This window comes from Dendrobates tinctorius, unplaced genomic scaffold, assembly GCF_039654945.1.
Source record: "Dendrobates tinctorius isolate UK_male_01 unplaced genomic scaffold, ASM3965494v1 ptg000035l, whole genome shotgun sequence".
Taxonomy (NCBI): Eukaryota; Metazoa; Chordata; class Amphibia; order Anura; family Dendrobatidae; genus Dendrobates; species Dendrobates tinctorius.
This window is the reverse complement of record NW_027361703.1, coordinates 38,520,070-38,532,224: the sequence shown is the minus strand read 5'-3', so window position 1 is coordinate 38,532,224 and position 12,155 is coordinate 38,520,070. Positions and strand designations below refer to the sequence as shown.

The window sequence follows — 12,155 nt, the reverse complement described above, 5'->3', positions numbered from 1 at the left end:
CTCTTACTTTGGTCATAAAATATTCCAGACCTCACAATAAGCATAATATTTAAAAAAAAAAATCAGTATAATTACTTACCTCACCAATCACCTCTCTCTTGTCCCTCTGCTTCTCATCGTCATCCATTTGGTCCTCATTGTATCTTCTTATCCCTGCTGCTCATACTGAATTTGTTCGGCCCCTCTGACTGTGCAGGGAATTCCGGGTCTGATAAGGCCCAGGAGAGTTCTGCAGAAGCATATGGATTGTCATGATGTCATGGTGTCATGACATGCACCATGACTTTTTGCACACATGCACAGAACCATCTAGGGCTTCATTAAGAGGCAGAAGTAACGGCTGACACACACAGTTTGGGAAAGACTAAGTTCAACACAAAAGGATGAGGGGAAGGAAGCCCAAACACTAGAAATGGGGGAGTGGAGACCCCTAGGCAGATCTTATAACACCCTGCCTACACCGTCCCTCTATTGGTTCCACACCAAATGCCAAGCAAGCAACCTAAGCCCTGTATATCCCTAGAGCTAGGCCCTGGATAGGCAGGGGGGGAATGAGCACTGGTCAGTCCCGATTGATAACTAAATACAACAAGGGAGACAAACAAGGAGAGAGGAGCTTAGCTGGAGCAGACCCCTGAGAGACAACACCAAATATCCTCCAAGAACAACAGAGAGCAAGTTAGCCGCCAGCTACAGCTCCCAGCCTTCAGAAGGGAAAATGTGAATATCACTGGCGACTCCCTGAAGCAGACTGGGAGTTTATAAACAGGAAGGTTGCCGCTGGGTCCTACAATCAGAAGGATTAAGAAAGCATCTCTAATGCCAAACGCAGAGATCTTCTGCAGCCAGATGTAGAGCAACTGTTGCATCTGACACACCCATGACAGTACCCACCTCTACGAGTGACTTCCAGACACTCAGGACCAGGTTTCTCAGGATAAGAGGTGTGGAATAAATGAACCAACCTGGTGGCATTCACCTCTGATCCTGAAACCTACATCCTTTCCTCTGGACCGTAACCCTTACCGTGCACCAAGTATTGTAAGGAACAACATTGGAGGTGAGAATCTGCAATCCTCAAAATCTGAAACTCTAAATTACCATCAACCATTATCGGGGTCAGTGGTAGCGGTGATGACTAAAGAGGTTCCACATCTTTTCTGAGCAAAGACCTGTGAAAGACATTGCGGATCTTAAGGGCCTGAGATGGCTTAAGACAAAATGCTGCTGGGTTAATGACGGTGATTATTTTATATGGACCAATAAATCAAGGTCCCTGCTTCCAGGAAGGAACCTTCAACATGATATTCCTAGTAGACAACCACACAAAGTCATTCACATTCAGGTCCAGAGCTGGCAACCTTTTTTTGTCAGTCACATGTTTCTACCTGTCTCCCATAATCTTCAAATTACGCAGAACTCCCAAAGCCCCTCCCATGCTAAAAGTATCAAACTGTGGATGGTAACCGTATGCACCAAAAGAATGATGACATGTTGGTAGATTCTTGACGGTGATTATTAATAGCCAATTCTGCCAGCGGTAAGTAGGATGCCCAATACTCCTGATTTTCGGAGACAAAACACCTGAGGTAAATCTCCAATTTCTGATTAATGCGCTCGGTCTGTCCATTCGACTGGGGATGGAAAGCAGAGGAAAAGGATAGCTGCACCCCCAGTCAAGAACAGAACACCTTCCATAACTTGGAAACAAACTGTGTCCCCCGATCTGACACAACATCGGAGGGAACCCAATGAAGCTTCACAATCTCATTTATAAACACCTAAGCAAGAGTCTTGGTATGCGGAAGTGTCGGTAATGCAACAAAGTGAACCATTTTACTGAACCTATCTTCAACCACCAAAACCACAGTCTTGCCTGCGGATAGCGGTAGGTCAGTATTAAAATCCATGGACAAGTGTGTCCATGGTCTGCAAGGAATAGGTAGCAGAAGAAGAATACCAGATGGATGGGTATGAGATACTTTAAAATGTGCGCAGGTACTACAAGCAGATATGTTTTTAACCATATTTCTTTGCACCCCCAGCCACCAAAAATGATGAGAAAAGTGGTCCCTGGTTGCCTTACCACATATATACCAGCAAGCACAAAGTTGTGACGTTCCTTAATTACTTTGCGGTGCTGATTAGATGGTACAAATAACTTTCCTGGAGGGAAGGAGGCAGGGGCTTTCCCCTGGGCCTCACCTTACAGCTCAGGGTATAATGTCGAAATGACTACACCCTTCTGTAAAATTGGGAAGCTCCAACAGGGAAGCTCCAGAACTTAGCATCAGCCTTGACATTTTTGACTGCTGGAGGGAAAGTGACAACAAAATTGAACCTAGAAAAAACAGGGGCCATCTATCTTGCCTAGAGTTGAGATGTTTAGCCGATTGATGGTATGGCAATTTCTTATAGTCAATCATAACAGCAACAGGATGGACATCCCCTCCAACCAATGTCACCATTCTTCAAATGCCAATTTAATTGCCAAAAGCTCCCTATTACCCACGTCATAATTTCTCTCAGCCGAAGATAATTTCTTAGAAAAGAAAGAACATGTATGCCATTTACCAAGGGATGGACCCTGAAACAGTACAGCCCCAATCCCTACCTCCGATGCATCAACCTCCACAATAAACGATTAGGAAACATCGGTTTGACTAAGTATAGGAGCCAAGGCAAAACAGCTCTTTAAGGAGGAAAAAGCCTACAGGGCAGTATCTGACCACTTGGAAAAATCAGACCTCTTCCTTGTCATGTCAGTAAGGGGTTTCACAATTACTGAATAATTCTAGATGAATTTCCGGTAAAAATCAGTAAAGCCCAGAAAATGTTGTAGAGCCTTTAGGTTCTCGGGACAGTCCCAATCAAGGACAGCAAGGATTTTCACCGGATTTATCCAAAAACCCAAAGATGACAACAGGTGCCCCAAAAACTGCACTTCCTGGATGGCGAAAATACATTTTTCTAGTTTGGCATATAGCTTGTTATCTCTTAATATCTCTTAATATTTGCAGCACCTGTTTAACATGCCCCCGATGTGTCTCAAAATCAGAAGAGTAAGCCAAAATATCATCTAGATAGACCACCACAAACCTGCCCACCAAATAAAGGAAAATATCATTAATGAAATGCTGGAATACCGCAGGTGCATTGGTCAGGCTGAAAAGCATGACCAGACTCTCGAAATGACCCTCAGGGGTATTGAATGCCGTTTTCGATTCATCCCCTTCTCTGAGTCTAACCAGGTTGTAGGTCCTTCTTAAATCCAACTTTGAGAAAACCCGATCTGGATCATGACACTTTCCACATTGAAATCCTTCATGGCCTGTCCTCTCAGGGTCAGAAAGATTATACAGTCTGGACTTTGGTAGTTTAGCTCCAGGGGTCAAATTAATAGGACTGTCATATGCATGATGAGGAGGCAAATCCTGACACCCCCCGCAGAAAAAAACATCCTCAAACCCAGACAAAAATGCAGGGAAATGTTTAAACAGTTCTCATGGCAGTAATCGCCACACTCAAAGATCTTTTGGCTTGCCAATCCACGAATGGATTATGTTTCACCAACCAAGGAAGACCCAATACAACTGGGGTGGGAAGACCATTCAGGACATAGGAAATAATTACCTCACAATGAACTGACCCCACCCTGAAGCTTACATTATGTACACTCTGAGTCTGAGCTTTCTGTACAAGTGGTGCTGAGATGATGGTGAAGCGGGAAATGGGTTTAACTAAAGTATAGCATACCAGTCTATGAGTTCTAGCAAACTTGCTGACTCCAGCTCCACTGTCTACAAACACAGAAATCTCGATTTTGCTCTCCAGCGCCACCTCTGCTGTCAGGACAAACTGGGAACTGCAGGTTGATGACAAATGCACTTCTGCTTATTCAACTTCAGACTACCAAGGGTTAAACAAGTTTCCTTTTGCTTAGGCATAAAGGCCCCAATAAAATTTCCCTTTTTTCACAAAAAAACACACACCCTTTTTTTGCGACTCTCTATGGAAATGTACGATGCAGAAGCACCCCCTAATTGCATGGATTCCTTTACCTTCCCTAGTACTGGTTCACCGCCTGACCGTTCCCCCCGGCAAAGTGTTTCCCTGAAGCCGACTGGGAGTTTATAAACAACACAGTCCAGGTGTGTCAATTAGAGTCAATTAGAGCTGGAGGGAGGTTGCCTTTGGGTCCATTAATCAAAAGGATTAAGAAGGCATCTGCAATGCCAAATGCAGAGACCTTCTGCAGCCAGATGTAGAGCAACTGTCTGTTGCACCTGACACACCCATTACACCGGCTCAGTTTGAAAGGTTTTCAGTATGCAGAGATTTTAGCATGAGCGATGGGGTTCAGAAGATGCAATGAGTATAGGATGGGTGACAGTGCGGATCAAAGGGTCCAGTGAGTTGGGTGATAAGGTGAATAAAATTGACCATAATTTTAGATTTATAAGTCGAACTATTTATCAAGAAAAATTCTTGCTAAAAGTGTGAACATCTTATAGTAAGGAGGTAGTTTACTGTGATAGAAAAGAATGCTGACAGTCACAGGGAGAACTGTTCTCTCTACTACTGATCTGCAAATACATATGCGGTCGGTGCAAAGCAGGTGAGAAAGCTACCAGGACCTGAACAGAGATTGCACAAGTTGGGCAACTGAAGGACTTTTCACCCAATTAATTCAAGGATCTTTCCGGTCATTTGACTGATCACATGATAATAAAGCTAGATGAGTTCATTGTGTGTTAGATCCTTTAGCTGGTCAACTTGTGCAAATTATGTTCAGATCCCAATCAGAAATTATGAAATGTGGAAATATAGTGTGTGTTTGCATGTGCCTATAGCAGAGCTGTATGAAAATGTGTGTGCAGCAGATCTGTGTGTCTATATATGCATGTAGTGTGCATGTAGCAGAGCTGTGTATATTTATTAGTGCATATAGCAGAGCTGTGTGTGTTTACATTTCATCAAGTGTACTTGTAACATAGCTGTCTATGTCTATATGTGCATGTCGCAGAGCTGTGTGTGTGTCTATATGTGCATATGTCTAATACACACTGCATTGAGACACTAACAATAGATTTATTACCTCCTTATTCTACCATACTACATTAAAATTAGTGATAACGACAATCTCTCCCCTTTACACCACCAGAGAAGTTTAATTAATAGGAAAAATGTTTTTCCTATTTTCTGCTGTCTAAACCTGGAGTGTGTCTTATGGTAAGGTGAGAATTATAGTCTGAAAAATATTCTAGTTTTCACTCAAATTTATTCACTCATCCTTAGTAGCTAAATTACCTGTGTATGTGCAAAGCTCTGATGACAAACATATTTGATATGTTCCAGGCACGCATAGGGCATAGATAAATACAAATGTAGCCTTTTCTTCCCCCTGTTTCAGGTGTAGTTGCATTTGGACACCCCCTTTGCTATATGGCCTATTACAATATACTGTACTAGCTGAAGAGCCTGGCACTGCCCGGGCATAGTAACCAACTGTGGTTAGTTTTAGCAAATTATAATTATCCTCCATCCCATAGTCCCGTGCCCATATACCCATCATACATATCCACGATCCCATAGGCCTGTGCCCATATACCCATCATACATAGCCTCCATCCCATAGAAGAGTGCCCATATACCCATCACACATCCTCCATCCAATAGTCCCATGCCCATATACCCATCACACATCCTCCATACCATAGTCCCATGCCCATATACCCATCATACATATTTGCCATCCCATAGTCCCATGCCCATATACCCATCATACATATCCGCCATCCCATAGTCCTGTGCCCATATACCCATCATACATATCATCCATCCCATAGTCCCATGCCCATATACCCATCATACATATCCTCCATCCCATAGTCCCATGCCCATATACCCATCATACATATCCGCCATCCCATAGTCCTGTGCCCATATACCCATCATACATATCATCCATCCCATAGTCCCATGCCCATATACCCGTCATACATATCCTCCATCCCATAGTCCTGTGCCCATATACCTGTCATACATATCCTCCATCCCATAGTCCAGTGCCCATATACCCATCACACATCCTCCATCCCATAGTCCAGTGCCCATATACCCATCACACATCCTCCATCCCATAGTCTCGTGCCCATATACCCATCATACATATCCTCCATCCCATAGTCCAGTGCCCATATACCCATCACACATCCTCCATCCCATAGTCAACCATTATGACATCATAATGAGGGGTGAGGCTTGATACACACACACTTTTTCCCCATTATGTAGATAGGGGCAAAATTGTTTGGTGAATTGGAATGCACGGGGTTAAAATTTCACCTCACAACATAGCCTAGGACACTCTCGGGGTCCAGATGTGTGACTGTGCTAAATTTTGTGGCTGTAGCTGCGACGGTGCGGATGCCAATCTCGGACACACACACACACATACATACACACATACATACACACATACATTGAGCTTTATATATTAGATAATGGTGCCACTTTAAAATCCAGTACTAGATTTATAAGGTACCCTGGACCTTGGAGTCAAGTATGTGCATTATCATACATAGAATATAGTTTTGTCATTAAAGGATATTGCACTAGATAATATTTTTGCCAGGGTTATATTTTCCAAAATTGAATTTCTGCATTGATACAAAGCCATTCACTTCAATACAGTATACAAATTGCACATGAGATTTGGTCCTGGACAATGGATGTCTAGGTTTGATAACTATTATTTGTATAAAAGTTTCACATGAAACAAGCTAATTAGCTAAAAGGGCTGCCAAAAAGAGATTGCTTTCCATGTGGAGCAACCATTGATTTTTTACATGCAGATAGTTCTCCAGAACACACAGGCTCCTAATGAGAAGATGTTGTCTATTGAAAACAACCCTATTAAAACTGACTTTAAAGGGTATGTGGACATGACGTCTCTTTCCCAGCAGGGACATTTTACTGAGCGGACCTGCTACAGGAAAATGCTAGCCTTATTGTTCATGAAGTGGCTTCGCTGGTGGCATCCTTGTGTTTTTTTGTGGTGCTGGTGCCTTTTTTTGTACTTTCTACTACAGTGGTGACTGGCATCCTAGCAGAAGTTGCCCGAAGAATGAGTATACTGCCCATCTTAACCATTTTGCAATTTCAAAACCCTGCAGTGATAAAAAGGAGTAATAAATGATTCAACATGTACAAAGCAATGTTGTTTTTACATTGCTGTGCAATATGTTCATTTTTAACTGTGGTCTTGCGGCACTTTTTCCATCGTGTACAAGGTTGAAACTGCCTTCTTCTTTCTACAAGTTGAATCATCACACATGATGCTTTTTTGGGAATTTTCAATGTAAGCTTTGTGTTTAATAGCCTGAACATTTTTGTCTTTTCCCCGATTTCTTGTGTCTGAACATATTTTATCTGAATGAAGGCCCTGATTCATCATGAAGCTTATGATAGAAATTTGGCATAAAACACATTGAAGTGTTGCAAAAGCAACTTTGCCAAAAGGAGCAGGGCCAGAACACTAAGGGGTGTGACTAGTTCTTGTCCGAAAAATTTACTAAAAGTGGTGACGTTCATTGCACCAGAAATCATACGCAAGCCCCTGGAATATGTCTCATAATAAATTAAGCATGTCTTATTCCTTTACGCCCATCATTAAGAATGGCTTATGATTATGATCAAAATGGATCATAATACCCCTTTACAGCCTTTGTAAATGAACCAACTTTGACATTAATGATCAGGCCAAATTTTTTTAAATCTGACCAGTGTCACTTTATGTAGCAATAACTCTGGAATGCTTCAATGTATAACAATGACTATGAGATTGTTTCTTTTTTTTTCGTGAGACATTGTACTTTATGTTAGCGGTAAATTTAGGTCAACATGTTTAGCATTTATTTTTGCTAAAATATTGGAATTTTGGTGAAAATTTGAAAATATTTGCAATTTTCAAAATTTTAGTTTTTATACCATTAAACCAGTTACTTATACTGTACAAAATAATTAATGCATAACATTTTCTACATATCTACTTTACATCTGGATCATTTTTCAAATGTCATTTTATTTTGTTAGGATTGTAGAAGGGTTAAAAGTTGAGTAACAATTTCTAATTTTTTTCAAGACATTTATAAAGTCTATTTCTTTAGAGACCTATTTAGATTTAATTGGATTTTCAGGAGGCTATATATTGGAAACTCCCAAAAAGTGATATCATCTTAAAAACTGCACCCCTGAAGTACTTCAAAACTGTTTTCAGGAATTTTTTAACCCTTTAGGTGCTGCACAGCAAATAATGCAAAGTGGAATTTAAAAAATTTGTATTTTTTACTTAAAATGTTGCTTTAGCCAAAAAATTTTCAATTTCACAAGAAATTGGACCCGAAAATTTGTTACTCGGTTTCCTTTATGCATACTTATACCCAAAACATGGTTAGAAACCTCAAGGATTTTATCCAGGGGTATAGAGAGGAGCATTATAAACACACAGGCACTACACAGAATTTGATAACATTAGTTTTTCATATTGAAAATTTTCTTTTTTTCGCAAAAATGTTGCTTTATCCCCAAATTTTTCACTTTTGCTAGAGGAAACATGAAAAAGTGGACCCTACAAATTGTTACCCGCTTTCTTCTGAGTGCAGTGATACTTTACATGTAGTCAAAAAGTACTGTTTGGACACATGGCAGGGCTCAGAAGGGAAGAAGCAACATTTATTATTTGGAATGCTAATTTGGCTGTGATGGATTGCAAACATCATGTCTCATTTTCAGAGCCACTGAGTTACCAATACAGCAGAAACCCCCACAAGTGACACCATTTTAGAAACTAAACCAATAAAGAATTCATATTGTATTTTCTGTTAAACTGTAGTTTTTGCCCCAAATTTATATTTTTCATAATGGATAATTGGAGAAAACAAACCCCAATATTTATGTAATTTTTCCCAAACTCGATACCACCTAGTGAAGAGCGAGCATACTCGTTACTCGAGATGTCCCGAGCATGCACAGGTGATCTCTGAGTATTTGGATGTGCTCGGAAATTTCGTTTCTGTCGCCGTAGCTGCATGATTTGCGGCTGCTAGATACATGTGAGGATTTCCTAACAAACAGGCAACCCCCACATATATTCAGATTGTCTATCAGTCGCAAATCATGCAGCTACGGCGACAGAAACTAAATCTCCGAGCACATCCAAATACTTGGAGATCACCCTAGCATGCTAGGGAAATCTAGAGCAAGGCTGGAGTCACACTAGCGATGAATACGGACGAGTGCTATGTGATAAAACATCACAAAGCACTCGGACCAGTATTCATCTATGGGGCAGCTCCCATCGGCATTTTTTTCTCTGCCGTTTTCAACATGCGAGTGAAATCACAGCATGCTGCGATTGTCTCCGACACTCGGCCGAGTCTTAGCTCACTCGCACCCATATAAGCCTATGGGTGTGCGTGAGACAATGAGTACTTTAAACCCAAAATTGCATTACAGAATTTTATAACATTGGGATGTGAAAATATATTATTTTAGCGGTAAAATATAATTTTTTTATTTTCTGCAAATTTGTCAGTTACACAAGATTAAATAGGTGAAACTGGATAAAACAATATATTGTGCATTTTCTCCTGAAATGTCAGAAACTACACATCAGGGCTGAGAAGGCAGGAGTGCTAGTTGGCTTTTGGAGCATACATTTTGCTAGAATAGTTTATGGGTGACATTTTGTGGAGACCATAAGGTGCCATAACAGCAAAAAAACAAAAGTGACTACATTTTATAAATTGTACCACTCAATTAATTAATTTATTTAATTAATTTATGGCTGCAGTGATTTTTTTTGTAATATCCACGCCATGATTTATTCTGGAGAATTGGAAATCTGCCAGTTTAGTGCCCATACATTGAGCTCCTATATAGTGTAGTGCCCCCATATTTTGTAATGCCCCCATATATTATGCTCAGCTTGTGCTTCTAGTAACATGCACCCTGTATATTGTTAATTGGGCTCTCCCCACTACAATAAGGCCAAAGGTCACTTACTGCGGTATAGGAACAGTGGGAATGAGAAGGATGCTGACATATGGATTTGAAAACACAGATTTCACTGGATTTTATTTGATGAGGTATTGGAGATGTGTCACTTTTCTAGAATCTTAGTTCTACCTGTAACATGGTAACCCGGATATTTCCAGCTCAAATTAGGGCTTTTCTTGGTAACATTTTGGGGTACATAACAATTTTTTATGGCATCCAATATAAGACTTGACTTATATTTTTGTGTTCTACAGTGTTCAGTTAAGTCAGGGTTTCAGTGTAAATCCCACAGAATTGCAATTCAGACCCCAGATGGAACCACCCACCATAATAAAACATGACACCACCAGAGCAGAGACCAGAGTCCAAAATGACTCCATCTGCCTCATAAGTGTATGGTTCCATCAGGGTTTTTTCCTGAATCGCAGTTTTTGGTATTTACACATTACCCCTGACATAATTGCTGCGCAGGATTAGAGTTGAGCGACTTTTGGTTTTTTAGGGTCGGGTTTCGTTTCGTGAAACCCGACTTTTCCAAAAGTTGGGTCGAAGCAGATCGTCCGATTATAGGGAAAAGTCGGGGTCGTCCCGAAACACGAAACCCAATGTAAGTCAATGGGGAATAAAAGCCGACAGTGAGAGGAGGACAGGAAACACACCAACAGTGCCCATTTGAATGCCAAAAGCATCAATTCTTCTTACTTAAGCTAGTCAACCTTAATTAACTTCATAATACAAGTAACGCACTGAAAAATGGGGGTTATTTGGCTACAGTTGTGGGGGGGAGGGCTGGCTCCAGGTTTTCATGTGCCCTGGACGAAAAAGCGCCCCTTTAACACATACCACAACTCATCATGCTCCGATACGGCAGAGAAATAGCGGTATAGTACAATGAAAAATACTTCACTTTTTACAGCTCATGACAAGGCCCATCTATTTCTCCATACAGAATCATTGGTCCCATATAATGTTTGAAACAGTATATGATGAGCTCCACATAATGCTACAGTATATGTTGGTCCCCATGGATGAAGCTCCACTGTCTTATGGGCCCAAATAATGCTCCAAACATAATGGGCCCCATTTCTAATGCTCTAGTGTATAATGGGCCCTGTAAATGCTGCTCCAGTGTCTGATGTTCACCTTTGGAATGTTCCAGTGTATGGTGGGCCCCATCTATCATTCTCCAGAGTATAGTGCTCCCCAAAAATTGCTGTCCCAACATTGAAAACAATGAAATAAGTCTCCTCGCTAGGGAATCCCTGTACTAGTCTGGACTCCTCGCCGTTCCCATCTTCCATCTCACTGCACAGTATTTCAACCTTGCAAGTGCTGTGATCCTGAGCAAGCAGGGGGGGCCCACTCATTGGCGACGGCACTGGCACAGGGCCCCTGATAGTACGGTGGTGTGTCTGATGGCAGGTGGGCCGAACCTGCATATTCATCTGCAGCTTCCTCTTTGTCACCGTGTAAGATGGAACTGTATATGGGAAGGGTAACCTGAGTTTCATCAGGGTCAGATTCAGGCCGTGTAGCGTGCGAGGGGAATGTAGTGGTCTGGGTCAATGTACCAGCAGATTCATCGAGCAGTGGCTGGGCATCAGTGCACTTGTGTCGCCCCCAGGAGTACGGTCGCCACAGTGGCATTACCTTCCTCCTAGGGAGTGTGATGTCATGCTTGGGAGCAACGAACGATCTCTCTAGCAGGTTAACTGATTGGGCGGCGTTATTCCCATGAGTCATGACCCTCCAAACAGCGTTCATGAAGGCAAAGTGTTTGTTTTGCGTGGGCAGTATGGTTGCAAAGCTGAACCTTAAAGGAATGTCCAGAAGGGCACCACCAGGAGTGGAGCCTACGGTTTAATTCGACTCCACCTGGGAAACCTCAACCATGCAAGCTACAGAACAGATGCACACATTGCAAGCTTAATTCCGTTAACGAACGAGACTCCGTCATGCCCCGCGGTCCGTGTCTGGCTTACTAGAGGGACACGTGAGGCTCTGGCACATGAGATTGGCCAATAACTGGTGTGTCATGCCCTTACATGTCCGTGGCTGCATGTGCGCTACACTGAAAAGGCCAGCGTTTGTTC

The 12,155-nt window shown here is 41.8% G+C and overlaps 1 protein-coding gene across 2 annotated transcripts in view; it reads left to right on the top strand.

The window, feature by feature from the left end:
• The window catches only part of GRM8 (glutamate metabotropic receptor 8), a 1,729,433-nt gene that overhangs the window by 1,698,012 nt on the left and 19,266 nt on the right, over positions 1–12,155 (top strand). The gene's annotated exons all lie outside the window — the stretch shown is intronic.